The sequence below is a fragment of the Neodiprion pinetum genome, chromosome 7, assembly GCF_021155775.2.
Source record: "Neodiprion pinetum isolate iyNeoPine1 chromosome 7, iyNeoPine1.2, whole genome shotgun sequence".
NCBI lineage: Eukaryota > Metazoa > Arthropoda > Insecta > Hymenoptera > Diprionidae > Neodiprion > Neodiprion pinetum.
The window spans coordinates 24,242,979-24,256,657 of record NC_060238.1 but is presented as its reverse complement, the minus strand read 5'-3'; the positions used below and the strand labels follow the sequence as shown (position 1 = coordinate 24,256,657).

The 13,679-nt window shown below is 41.9% G+C and overlaps 1 protein-coding gene and 1 long non-coding RNA gene across 9 annotated transcripts in view; one reads left to right on the top strand and one right to left on the bottom strand.

The window, feature by feature from the left end:
- Positions 1–13,679, top strand: part of LOC124223580 (dystrophin, isoforms A/C/F/G/H) — a 304,909-nt gene that overhangs the window by 205,532 nt on the left and 85,698 nt on the right. The gene's annotated exons all lie outside the window — the stretch shown is intronic.
- The window catches only part of LOC124223607 (uncharacterized), a 41,349-nt gene continuing 39,106 nt past the window's right edge, over positions 11,437–13,679 (bottom strand). Inside the window, exons 2-3 of the long non-coding RNA XR_006884334.1 lie at positions 11,792–12,197; positions 11,437–11,611 (exon numbers count right to left, since the gene is read on the bottom strand). This is a non-coding gene — a long non-coding RNA (uncharacterized lncRNA). The remainder of the gene's footprint in view (positions 11,612–11,791; positions 12,198–13,679) is intronic.

Here is a 13,679-nt window from a genome sequence, read left to right as displayed (position 1 = left end):
CTGAGTTCCTGGGGGTCCAATTAGTCAGGTGAGAGTCATACGAAACGAATCTGAGACGAAAAATTTTTGGTCGAAAAATGAAGAAAAAGTAAGGCTAACCCCTTTGCATTTTTGGCGAAAATTTTCGCGATTTTGAAAAGTGCTGGAATAAATTAATTGTGGCACTATTCCGACGTAATTTTGCGAGAGAAATCGATTGGGCGCAGTCCCAATACGCTGCGATCAACGCATCAAAAGTTAGAGCCAAAAAACGAGAACCTGTGTTTTCGACATTTTTCAGCAGGTGCTTTTTCCTTCGTAACTTCTCTCCTGTTGATCCCACGCTCTTTCCGCTGCGTTTCCTGAGTTCCTGGGGGTCCAATTAGTCAGGTGAGAGTCATACGAAACGAATCTGAGACGAAAAATTTTTGGTCGAAAAATGAAGAAAAAGTAAGGCTAACCCCTTTGCATTTTTGGCGAAAATTTTCGCGATTTTGAAAAGTGCTGGAATAAATTAATTGTGGCACTATTCCGACGTAATTTTGCGAGAGAAATCGATTGGGCGCAGTCCCAATACGCTGCGATCAACGCATCAAAAGTTAGAGCCAAAAAACGAGAACCTGTGTTTTCGACATTTTTCGGCAGGTGCTTTTTCCTTCGTAACTTCTCTCCTGTTGATCCCACGCTCTTTCCGCTGCGTTTCCTGAGTTCCTGGGGGTCCAATTAGTCAGGTGAGAGTCATACGAAACGAATCTGAGACGAAAAATTTTTGGTCGAAAAATGAAGAAAAAGTAAGGCTAACCCCTTTGCATTTTTGGCGAAAATTTTCGCGATTTTGAAAAGTGCTGGAATAAATTAATTGTGGCACTATTCCGACGTAATTTTGCGAGAGAAATCGATTGGGCGCAGTCCCAATACGCTGCGATCAACGCATCAAAAGTTAGAGCCAAAAAACGAGAACCTGTGTTTTCGACATTTTTCAGCAGGTGCTTTTTCCTTCGTAACTTCTCTCCTGTTGATCCCACGCTCTTTCCGCTGCGTTTCCTGAGTTCCTGGGGGTCCAATTAGTCAGGTGAGAGTCATACGAAACGAATCTGAGACGAAAAATTTTTGGTCGAAAAATGAAGAAAAAGTAAGGCTAACCCCTTTGCATTTTTGGCGAAAATTTTCGCGATTTTGAAAAGTGCTGGAATAAATTAATTGTGGCACTATTCCGACGTAATTTTGCGAGAGAAATCGATCGGGCGCAGTCCCAATACGCTGCGATCAACGCATCAAAAGTTAGAGCCAAAAAACGAGAACCTGTGTTTTCGACATTTTTCAGCAGGTGCTTTTTCCTTCGTAACTTCTCTCCTGTTGATCCCACGCTCTTTCCGCTGCGTTTCCTGAGTTCCTGGGGGTCCAATTAGTCAGGTGAGAGTCATACGAAACGAATCTGAGACGAAAAATTTTTGGTCGAAAAATGAAGAAAAAGTAAGGCTAACCCCTTTGCATTTTTGGCGAAAATTTTCGCGATTTTGAAAAGTGCTGGAATAAATTAATTGTGGCACTATTCCGACGTAATTTTGCGAGAGAAATCGATTGGGCGCAGTCCCAATACGCTGCGATCAACGCATCAAAAGTTAGAGCCAAAAAACGAGAACCTGTGTTTTCGACATTTTTCAGCAGGCGCCTTTTCCTTCGTAACTTCTCTCCTGTTGATCCCACGCTCTTTCCGCTGCGTTTCCTGAGTTCCTGGGGGTCTAATTAGTCAGGTGAGAGTCATACGAAACGAATCTGAGACGAAAAATTTTTGGTCGAAAAATGAAGAAAAAGTAAGGCTAACCCCTTTGCATTTTTGGCGAAAATTTTCGCGATTTTGAAAAGTGCTGGAATAAATTAATTGTGGCACTATTCCGACGTAATTTTGCGAGAGAAATCGATCGGGCGCAGTCCCAATACGCTGCGATCAACGCATCAAAAGTTAGAGCCAAAAAACGAGAACCTGTGTTTTCGACATTTTTCAGCAGGTGCCTTTTCCTTCGTAACTTCTCTCCTGTTGATCCCACGCTCTTTCCGCTGCGTTTCCTGAGTTCCTGGGGGTCCAATTAGTCAGGTGAGAGTCATACGAAACGAATCTGAGACGAAAAATTTTTGGTCGAAAAATGAAGAAAAAGTAAGGCTAACCCCTTTGCATTTTTGGCGAAAATTTTCGCGATTTTGAAAAGTGCTGGAATAAATTAATTGTGGCACTATTCCGACGTAATTTTGCGAGAGAAATCGATTGGGCGCAGTCCCAATACGCTGCGATCAACGCATCAAAAGTTAGAGCCAAAAAACGAGAACCTGTGTTTTCGACATTTTTCAGCAGGTGCCTTTTCCTTCGTAACTTCTCTCCTGTTGATCCCACGCTCTTTCCGCTGCGTTTCCTGAGTTCCTGGGGGTCCAATTAGTCAGGTGAGAGTCATACGAAACGAATCTGAGACGAAAAATTTTTGGTCGAAAAATGAAGAAAAAGTAAGGCTAACCCCTTTGCATTTTTGGCGAAAATTTTCGCGATTTTGAAAAGTGCTGGAATAAATTAATTGTGGCACTATTCCGACGTAATTTTGCGAGAGAAATCGATTGGGCGCAGTCCCAATACGCTGCGATCAACGCATCAAAAGTTAGAGCCAAAAAACGAGAACCTGTGTTTTCGACATTTTTCGGCAGGTGCTTTTTCCTTCGTAACTTCTCTCCTGTTGATCCCACGCTCTTTCCGCTGCGTTTCCTGAGTTCCTGGGGGTCCAATTAGTCAGGTGAGAGTCATACGAAACGAATCTGAGACGAAAAATTTTTGGTCGAAAAATGAAGAAAAAGTAAGGCTAACCCCTTTGCATTTTTGGCGAAAATTTTCGCGATTTTGAAAAGTGCTGGAATAAATTAATTGTGGCACTATTCCGACGTAATTTTGCGAGAGAAATCGATTGGGCGCAGTCCCAATACGCTGCGATCAACGCATCAAAAGTTAGAGCCAAAAAACGAGAACCTGTGTTTTCGACATTTTTCAGCAGGTGCTTTTTCCTTCGTAACTTCTCTCCTGTTGATCCCACGCTCTTTCCGCTGCGTTTCCTGAGTTCCTGGGGGTCCAATTAGTCAGGTGAGAGTCATACGAAACGAATCTGAGACGAAAAATTTTTGGTCGAAAAATGAAGAAAAAGTAAGGCTAACCCCTTTGCATTTTTGGCGAAAATTTTCGCGATTTTGAAAAGTGCTGGAATAAATTAATTGTGGCACTATTCCGACGTAATTTTGCGAGAGAAATCGATTGGGCGCAGTCCCAATACGCTGCGATCAACGCATCAAAAGTTAGAGCCAAAAAACGAGAACCTGTGTTTTCGACATTTTTCGGCAGGTGCTTTTTCCTTCGTAACTTCTCTCCTGTTGATCCCACGCTCTTTCCGCTGCGTTTCCTGAGTTCCTGGGGGTCCAATTAGTCAGGTGAGAGTCATACGAAACGAATCTGAGACGAAAAATTTTTGGTCGAAAAATGAAGAAAAAGTAAGGCTAACCCCTTTGCATTTTTGGCGAAAATTTTCGCGATTTTGAAAAGTGCTGGAATAAATTAATTGTGGCACTATTCCGACGTAATTTTGCGAGAGAAATCGATTGGGCGCAGTCCCAATACGCTGCGATCAACGCATCAAAAGTTAGAGCCAAAAAACGAGAACCTGTGTTTTCGACATTTTTCAGCAGGTGCTTTTTCCTTCGTAACTTCTCTCCTGTTGATCCCACGCTCTTTCCGCTGCGTTTCCTGAGTTCCTGGGGGTCCAATTAGTCAGGTGAGAGTCATACGAAACGAATCTGAGACGAAAAATTTTTGGTCGAAAAATGAAGAAAAAGTAAGGCTAACCCCTTTGCATTTTTGGCGAAAATTTTCGCGATTTTGAAAAGTGCTGGAATAAATTAATTGTGGCACTATTCCGACGTAATTTTGCGAGAGAAATCGATCGGGCGCAGTCCCAATACGCTGCGATCAACGCATCAAAAGTTAGAGCCAAAAAACGAGAACCTGTGTTTTCGACATTTTTCAGCAGGTGCTTTTTCCTTCGTAACTTCTCTCCTGTTGATCCCACGCTCTTTCCGCTGCGTTTCCTGAGTTCCTGGGGGTCCAATTAGTCAGGTGAGAGTCATACGAAACGAATCTGAGACGAAAAATTTTTGGTCGAAAAATGAAGAAAAAGTAAGGCTAACCCCTTTGCATTTTTGGCGAAAATTTTCGCGATTTTGAAAAGTGCTGGAATAAATTAATTGTGGCACTATTCCGACGTAATTTTGCGAGAGAAATCGATTGGGCGCAGTCCCAATACGCTGCGATCAACGCATCAAAAGTTAGAGCCAAAAAACGAGAACCTGTGTTTTCGACATTTTTCAGCAGGCGCCTTTTCCTTCGTAACTTCTCTCCTGTTGATCCCACGCTCTTTCCGCTGCGTTTCCTGAGTTCCTGGGGGTCCAATTAGTCAGGTGAGAGTCATACGAAACGAATCTGAGACGAAAAATTTTTGGTCGAAAAATGAAGAAAAAGTAAGGCTAACCCCTTTGCATTTTTGGCGAAAATTTTCGCGATTTTGAAAAGTGCTGGAATAAATTAATTGTGGCACTATTCCGACGTAATTTTGCGAGAGAAATCGATTGGGCGCAGTCCCAATACGCTGCGATCAACGCATCAAAAGTTAGAGCCAAAAAACGAGAACCTGTGTTTTCGACATTTTTCGGCAGGTGCTTTTTCCTTCGTAACTTCTCTCCTGTTGATCCCACGCTCTTTCCGCTGCGTTTCCTGAGTTCCTGGGGGTCCAATTAGTCAGGTGAGAGTCATACGAAACGAATCTGAGACGAAAAATTTTTGGTCGAAAAATGAAGAAAAAGTAAGGCTAACCCCTTTGCATTTTTGGCGAAAATTTTCGCGATTTTGAAAAGTGCTGGAATAAATTAATTGTGGCACTATTCCGACGTAATTTTGCGAGAGAAATCGATCGGGCGCAGTCCCAATACGCTGCGATCAACGCATCAAAAGTTAGAGCCAAAAAACGAGAACCTGTGTTTTCGACATTTTTCAGCAGGTGCTTTTTCCTTCGTAACTTCTCTCCTGTTGATCCCACGCTCTTTCCGCTGCGTTTCCTGAGTTCCTGGGGGTCCAATTAGTCAGGTGAGAGTCATACGAAACGAATCTGAGACGAAAAATTTTTGGTCGAAAAATGAAGAAAAAGTAAGGCTAACCCCTTTGCATTTTTGGCGAAAATTTTCGCGATTTTGAAAAGTGCTGGAATAAATTAATTGTGGCACTATTCCGACGTAATTTTGCGAGAGAAATCGATTGGGCGCAGTCCCAATACGCTGCGATCAACGCATCAAAAGTTAGAGCCAAAAAACGAGAACCTGTGTTTTCGACATTTTTCAGCAGGTGCTTTTTCCTTCGTAACTTCTCTCCTGTTGATCCCACGCTCTTTCCGCTGCGTTTCCTGAGTTCCTGGGGGTCCAATTAGTCAGGTGAGAGTCATACGAAACGAATCTGAGACGAAAAATTTTTGGTCGAAAAATGAAGAAAAAGTAAGGCTAACCCCTTTGCATTTTTGGCGAAAATTTTCGCGATTTTGAAAAGTGCTGGAATAAATTAATTGTGGCACTATTCCGACGTAATTTTGCGAGAGAAATCGATCGGGCGCAGTCTCAATACGCTGCGATCAACGCATCAAAAGTTAGAGCCAAAAAACGAGAACCTGTGTTTTCGACATTTTTCAGCAGGTGCTTTTTCCTTCGTAACTTCTCTCCTGTTGATCCCACGCTCTTTCCGCTGCGTTTCCTGAGTTCCTGGGGGTCCAATTAGTCGGGTGAGAGTCATACGAAACGAATCTGAGACGAAAAATTTTTGGTCGAAAAATGAAGAAAAAGTAAGGCTAACCCCTTTGCATTTTTGGCGAAAATTTTCGCGATTTTGAAAAGTGCTGGAATAAATTAATTGTGGCACTATTCCGACGTAATTTTGCGAGAGAAATCGATTGGGCGCAGTCCCAATACGCTGCGATCAACGCATCAAAAGTTAGAGCCAAAAAACGAGAACCTGTGTTTTCGACATTTTTTGGCAGGTGCTTTTTCCTTCGTAACTTCTCTCCTGTTGATCCCACGCTCTTTCCGCTGCGTTTCCTGAGTTCCTGGGGGTCCAATTAGTCAGGTGAGAGTCATACGAAACGAATCTGAGACGAAAAATTTTTGGTCGAAAAATGAAGAAAAAGTAAGGCTAACCCCTTTGCATTTTTGGCGAAAATTTTCGCGATTTTGAAAAGTGCTGGAATAAATTAATTGTGGCACTATTCCGACGTAATTTTGCGAGAGAAATCGATTGGGCGCAGTCCCAATACGCTGCGATCAACGCATCAAAAGTTAGAGCCAAAAAACGAGAACCTGTGTTTTCGACATTTTTCAGCAGGTGCCTTTTCCTTCGTAACTTCTCTCCTGTTGATCCCACGCTCTTTCCGCTGCGTTTCCTGAGTTCCTGGGGGTCCAATTAGTCAGGTGAGAGTCATACGAAACGAATCTGAGACGAAAAATTTTTGGTCGAAAAATGAAGAAAAAGTAAGGCTAACCCCTTTGCATTTTTGGCGAAAATTTTCGCGATTTTGAAAAGTGCTGGAATAAATTAATTGTGGCACTATTCCGACGTAATTTTGCGAGAGAAATCGATTGGGCGCAGTCCCAATACGCTGCGATCAACGCATCAAAAGTTAGAGCCAAAAAACGAGAACCTGTGTTTTCGACATTTTTCGGCAGGTGCTTTTTCCTTCGTAACTTCTCTCCTGTTGATCCCACGCTCTTTCCGCTGCGTTTCCTGAGTTCCTGGGGGTCCAATTAGTCAGGTGAGAGTCATACGAAACGAATCTGAGACGAAAAATTTTTGGTCGAAAAATGAAGAAAAAGTAAGGCTAACCCCTTTGCATTTTTGGCGAAAATTTTCGCGATTTTGAAAAGTGCTGGAATAAATTAATTGTGGCACTATTCCGACGTAATTTTGCGAGAGAAATCGATTGGGCGCAGTCCCAATACGCTGCGATCAACGCATCAAAAGTTAGAGCCAAAAAACGAGAACCTGTGTTTTCGACATTTTTCAGCAGGTGCTTTTTCCTTCGTAACTTCTCTCCTGTTGATCCCACGCTCTTTCCGCTGCGTTTCCTGAGTTCCTGGGGGTCCAATTAGTCAGGTGAGAGTCATACGAAACGAATCTGAGACGAAAAATTTTTGGTCGAAAAATGAAGAAAAAGTAAGGCTAACCCCTTTGCATTTTTGGCGAAAATTTTCGCGATTTTGAAAAGTGCTGGAATAAATTAATTGTGGCACTATTCCGACGTAATTTTGCGAGAGAAATCGATCGGGCGCAGTCCCAATACGCTGCGATCAACGCATCAAAAGTTAGAGCCAAAAAACGAGAACCTGTGTTTTCGACATTTTTCAGCAGGTGCTTTTTCCTTCGTAACTTCTCTCCTGTTGATCCCACGCTCTTTCCGCTGCGTTTCCTGAGTTCCTGGGGGTCCAATTAGTCAGGTGAGAGTCATACGAAACGAATCTGAGACGAAAAATTTTTGGTCGAAAAATGAAGAAAAAGTAAGGCTAACCCCTTTGCATTTTTGGCGAAAATTTTCGCGATTTTGAAAAGTGCTGGAATAAATTAATTGTGGCACTATTCCGACGTAATTTTGCGAGAGAAATCGATCGGGCGCAGTCCCAATACGCTGCGATCAACGCATCAAAAGTTAGAGCCAAAAAACGAGAACCTGTGTTTTCGACATTTTTCAGCAGGTGCTTTTTCCTTCGTAACTTCTCTCCTGTTGATCCCACGCTCTTTCCGCTGCGTTTCCTGAGTTCCTGGGGGTCCAATTAGTCAGGTGAGAGTCATACGAAACGAATCTGAGACGAAAAATTTTTGGTCGAAAAATGAAGAAAAAGTAAGGCTAACCCCTTTGCATTTTTGGCGAAAATTTTCGCGATTTTGAAAAGTGCTGGAATAAATTAATTGTGGCACTATTCCGACGTAATTTTGCGAGAGAAATCGATTGGGCGCAGTCCCAATACGCTGCGATCAACGCATCAAAAGTTAGAGCCAAAAAACGAGAACCTGTGTTTTCGACATTTTTCAGCAGGCGCCTTTTCCTTCGTAACTTCTCTCCTGTTGATCCCACGCTCTTTCCGCTGCGTTTCCTGAGTTCCTGGGGGTCCAATTAGTCAGGTGAGAGTCATACGAAACGAATCTGAGACGAAAAATTTTTGGTCGAAAAATGAAGAAAAAGTAAGGCTAACCCCTTTGCATTTTTGGCGAAAATTTTCGCGATTTTGAAAAGTGCTGGAATAAATTAATTGTGGCACTATTCCGACGTAATTTTGCGAGAGAAATCGATTGGGCGCAGTCCCAATACGCTGCGATCAACGCATCAAAAGTTAGAGCCAAAAAACGAGAACCTGTGTTTTCGACATTTTTCGGCAGGTGCTTTTTCCTTCGTAACTTCTCTCCTGTTGATCCCACGCTCTTTCCGCTGCGTTTCCTGAGTTCCTGGGGGTCCAATTAGTCAGGTGAGAGTCATACGAAACGAATCTGAGACGAAAAATTTTTGGTCGAAAAATGAAGAAAAAGTAAGGCTAACCCCTTTGCATTTTTGGCGAAAATTTTCGCGATTTTGAAAAGTGCTGGAATAAATTAATTGTGGCACTATTCCGACGTAATTTTGCGAGAGAAATCGATTGGGCGCAGTCCCAATACGCTGCGATCAACGCATCAAAAGTTAGAGCCAAAAAACGAGAACCTGTGTTTTCGACATTTTTCGGCAGGTGCTTTTTCCTTCGTAACTTCTCTCCTGTTGATCCCACGCTCTTTCCGCTGCGTTTCCTGAGTTCCTGGGGGTCCAATTAGTCAGGTGAGAGTCATACGAAACGAATCTGAGACGAAAAATTTTTGGTCGAAAAATGAAGAAAAAGTAAGGCTAACCCCTTTGCATTTTTGGCGAAAATTTTCGCGATTTTGAAAAGTGCTGGAATAAATTAATTGTGGCACTATTCCGACGTAATTTTGCGAGAGAAATCGATTGGGCGCAGTCCCAATACGCTGCGATCAACGCATCAAAAGTTAGAGCCAAAAAACGAGAACCTGTGTTTTCGACATTTTTCGGCAGGTGCTTTTTCCTTCGTAACTTCTCTCCTGTTGATCCCACGCTCTTTCCGCTGCGTTTCCTGAGTTCCTGGGGGTCCAATTAGTCAGGTGAGAGTCATACGAAACGAATCTGAGACGAAAAATTTTTGGTCGAAAAATGAAGAAAAAGTAAGGCTAACCCCTTTGCATTTTTGGCGAAAATTTTCGCGATTTTGAAAAGTGCTGGAATAAATTAATTGTGGCACTATTCCGACGTAATTTTGCGAGAGAAATCGATCGGGCGCAGTCCCAATACGCTGCGAGCAACGCATGCAGAGTTTCTGCCGTAAAACGAGGAAATTTTCCAACGAATAAAGAGCCCTTGGCCCCGTGCAGTATCACATGCTCGTGTTACATTACGAAGGGTTGGATCGGCGTTCAGTAATTGGTATTTCTTCAAGGTTCCTCCAATGCAATACAGAAGGAAAGTCACTATTGAAACGCATAAAATATTCGACAGGGTTTTGACAAACTGGGAAAGAAAAAGCACATAATTGTCGATTATAGTTTTAGTTTATTTAACACGCCCTTATTCTAGTACAATTGGTCAGGTGTCAGTGTGTAGTCATCTAATAATTTAACCTCTAGATGTAGTGTGAAATACAAAGGCATTCAATAATATCATTAATTATCTCATAAGGAATCTAATTGTATTATTAGCAAATATGTGTGCAGTGTACGTTGTCTTAAGCAGAATATGAAACATCTCACATTAGAAAGTTAACATCGTATTTTCAACGTATAACTTATGTCTCGGTCTGCTCACAGGTGCAACACATCTCTGCATCATGCGATACATGACTCATGTCAATTGTATTGTTTCTTGTTCATGTAACCCATACTTAATTGAATAAATAATCAAATTTGACCGAATATCCTTTGTCATTCCGGAACTTGTCAATCATTCTATAAATGATCCTACCAATCGATTCTGATACACAAAATTGACCCAAAATGGAATTCTAACCCCTTTTATTTCTCTGCTGTCTGGTTACATACTTTTTGATGTATTTCCAGCGTTTTTGAGGCTCCAATCAGTCTAGAAAGGGTCATGCGAATTTATTTCAAGACAAAAAAAGTTTTGCTAAAAAAGTAAGGCTAAAGTCCCTTTCAATTTTCGCTGAAACTTTTGCCCTGAGAAAAAGCCTTCCGCAATAATCAATCCTTACAACTCGAACAACGTTACAAATTTTTACGGCCAAATTTAAACACCTCATGGACAAGTTCCATCTATTGCGATAACGCACCTGGGATATGAGACTTTTAATATACGCGGAACATGATCATATTTTGAAATTTCATCTTCTCCCCGGACGACATGCCATATCCTCGCGAACCAGGACAGCTTAGGGTAAGCAACCGGAGACTCCACTTCCTATCCCTTGCTATCCTATTTCGTTTTGTGCGCACAGATCGTCTCTTCCACCTGCGGCAACGCTTTTGGCTGTCCATGCAAAAACTCTCCGCATAGATTTCCCTGTTCCTTTCCTGTCTATATTTGGATACTATTAATATGTAGTTCTGAATTTCAAACGTACCTTTCCATATACGCATGCATTATTGCCATGTTTCCATCTACTTGCCCAACTTAAGTACGTAACTCCTGCTTCTAGAAGTAACATAATTTGCCCGGATCATCTTATCATGGTTTCCTTTACATTAACTCCATACTACTACATCATCCCTGTTATTGTGCATCTCATCTATTCTTGTGAATCTGACTCCCACATTGTGTGTATACCTACTCGAATGTGGCCTGTGTGTAATATGTTCCTGTAATATCCTGTATAAATAAACACTGTGGTAACTTCTCTCTCCTGAATAACAATTACTGTCTCTTCTCATTCTATACAATCATGAAGTTGTTTCGTCAAACAACCGACCCTGTCGGAACGTACTGTTGTACGATTTTATTGTGACATTCAAGTCGTTTCAAAGGCGTCAGAACGTGAGGCGAAACCTCTGACAGTTCAGCGATTCGACAGCGAATACTTAGCTGAGAGAACACTAGGACAGATCATTTTAATCTTTCATAAAGTGATTTGAAATTTAAAAAAAAAAATTAATAACTCAGAAATAAGGGAGGGCAACCCTTTATTTTTTTTCTCAATCTATTTTTGACAAATTTTGAAAAATCCTGAAATTGATTCATTGAGATCCGTAACATTAACGTTATTTTTCGCCGTAAAACGTCTTCGCCTGGACTTGAGTCGCTGTGTGCTTGGAGCTCCCGAATCTTCAATCAATCGCCAAAGGCTACCACAAACCAATTTTAAGTCAAGTTCTGTTCTTTATTCGTCAATGTCATACACAAACAAAGGTAAATAGAAATCGTCATCAACTATACTTCATCAAGATTGCCAACAATTCTGGCATTCTGACGATGAATATTTCTTCTCCGGCAGTACGAGACGACAATCCCAGACATGGGGTACCTTGGTTCATCTGAAACGAAGGAACAAATGTTTACCGACTCTCACGCATGTATTCGAGAGACAACTGATAGCGAAGGGTCATTAGAAAATAAATACACCCCCCTGGTCCTGAAAGAATATACTTCGACGAGAGAGTATTCGGATATCGAAAAAGCTCGAAACGATCAAAAGAATCAATCCTGTAACGTACCTTTAGACATGGTCTAATCTCGCCGAACCTCGGCGTCGAGGAGCAGGAATTGACGTAGGGTAGACCACGAGCAGGCAATATCGACAGCAAGTGGTCGGCGGGGTGGTCGTATAGACGGAAGGACGACGACGACGCGTCTTCCGCGAACAGATGTAGGCCATGAACAATGCCGTCTGCCTCCAACCCCGTCGTCATGGTGGATCCAGTCTACTCGTAGAGCCAGGCATCCTTCCCCGACGCTTCTCCCCGACTGGCAGAGTGTTATCCATTGACCGCGCATCAGTCGACGGACTATAACAAACCGGAGAGTATCGAGTGTCGCGTCGCGTCACTTCGACGAAGCCCTGAAGAGAGTCGACGATCCCCGACGTCGAGTGAGCAGTCCAAAATGGAAATGGCAGGTTGTCTGTAAAACGTAGGAAAAAATTTTAAACAAAGTGTCGCCTTATGTCAGCTTGGAAAATCTCTAAGTGACTAGTGGGTAATTGGGTGAAAAAGAAATGTGATCCAGCAGAGAAACGATTACTTAGCGGTGAAATTCATTCGGCAAGTTTCGATCCTGCTCGCCGTTCTCGTTTCGAAGTTATTACTTCCTCGTGGTTTCGTGTAAAAGGGTCGGTTATTAAATATTGAGGGTAAGAATTAAACGTCCCATAATAATTGTTGGACTGCTAAGTGGGCCTCTTTTCTCCCTCTTTGTCTCCACTCGTGTAGCACCGCAAACCCAGCCTTGGTACAGAAGTTCTCGATGGCAGCGGTTCCGCGCTCGGTTATGAATTAGATTATTAGAAATGGCACCTCGAGCCATTGTTCCGCATACACTCTCTCTCTATTCATACCGATGTTTAGGCAGTCGACTCAAGTGCGCTGCACTTAACTCTAATTAATAAGGTCACGAATCCGGTAATGAAGAAGCTTCTACTGCGGGTAATATAACCAGAACCCGAGTAGACTCGCAGCACAGACAAACCAACCCTATCTCTGGTAAAAATAATTTCAACCATTCAAGGCGAAGTGAATTTCGAATACGTATATCTACGCGAAAGAACTGAAAAATATTGTGTTCTTGTGGGTGAAACTGCCAAATCGCCCCTTGACGAGCCTTACTTTGGAGGGTGGTTTCACCCCCTTAAAGTGTTTAATGGCACATAAAATAAAAAATACGTGTCCCTTAGCTTTTACACTGAGAAATATTTCATTTGTTAAAGTAACTAGAAAAATTGACTAAATAGGTATCGTTAAAAAAATTGTTTGAATATTGTTGGAATTACGAAAAACGAGGTACGCGTAAACATTTTGCGCTATCGTCGATCCTTTTTTGCTAATTGCAACACAAAATCAGGTTGTGAGGTTTATCGTACTTTTTTAGCTAAACAAGGCTATAACGTCAATTTATTGTCGCACAAGCATTCAATTTTCGCAACGGTTACAAGAAAATATAGCAAGAGTGATCATAAGGAGAAAGAATAGTAACGGATACTAGACTTTCGGGTAACGGCTAGAAAACTAATTTTTAATTTATACCTAGAACTATATTTTCCGATTGTGGTAAAAAATGAAAACAGTCAAGGACCGAGCGGCAACCGGAACTAAAAATTTCTCTCAGTGTAGTCTACTATAACATATTACAAAAAGAAATCAAATCGAAAAGATCGATCTGAAACACCTTCCTTATAAGTATTTCCATACGATTAGGACTATTCGACAGATTCCCAATGTCCAGTGAGGTTTGACCTGTCATTCCGGATTGAAGTAAAATTAAAAAAAAAGATAACCTATTAGTCGATGTGCTGATCTCGAGGGGGGAGAAACCCTTTCGAGAAGTAGAAAACGATTAATTATCGTCAGCGAAATCTTTGAGCGGTATTTTTTTTCTAATACAGGAAAT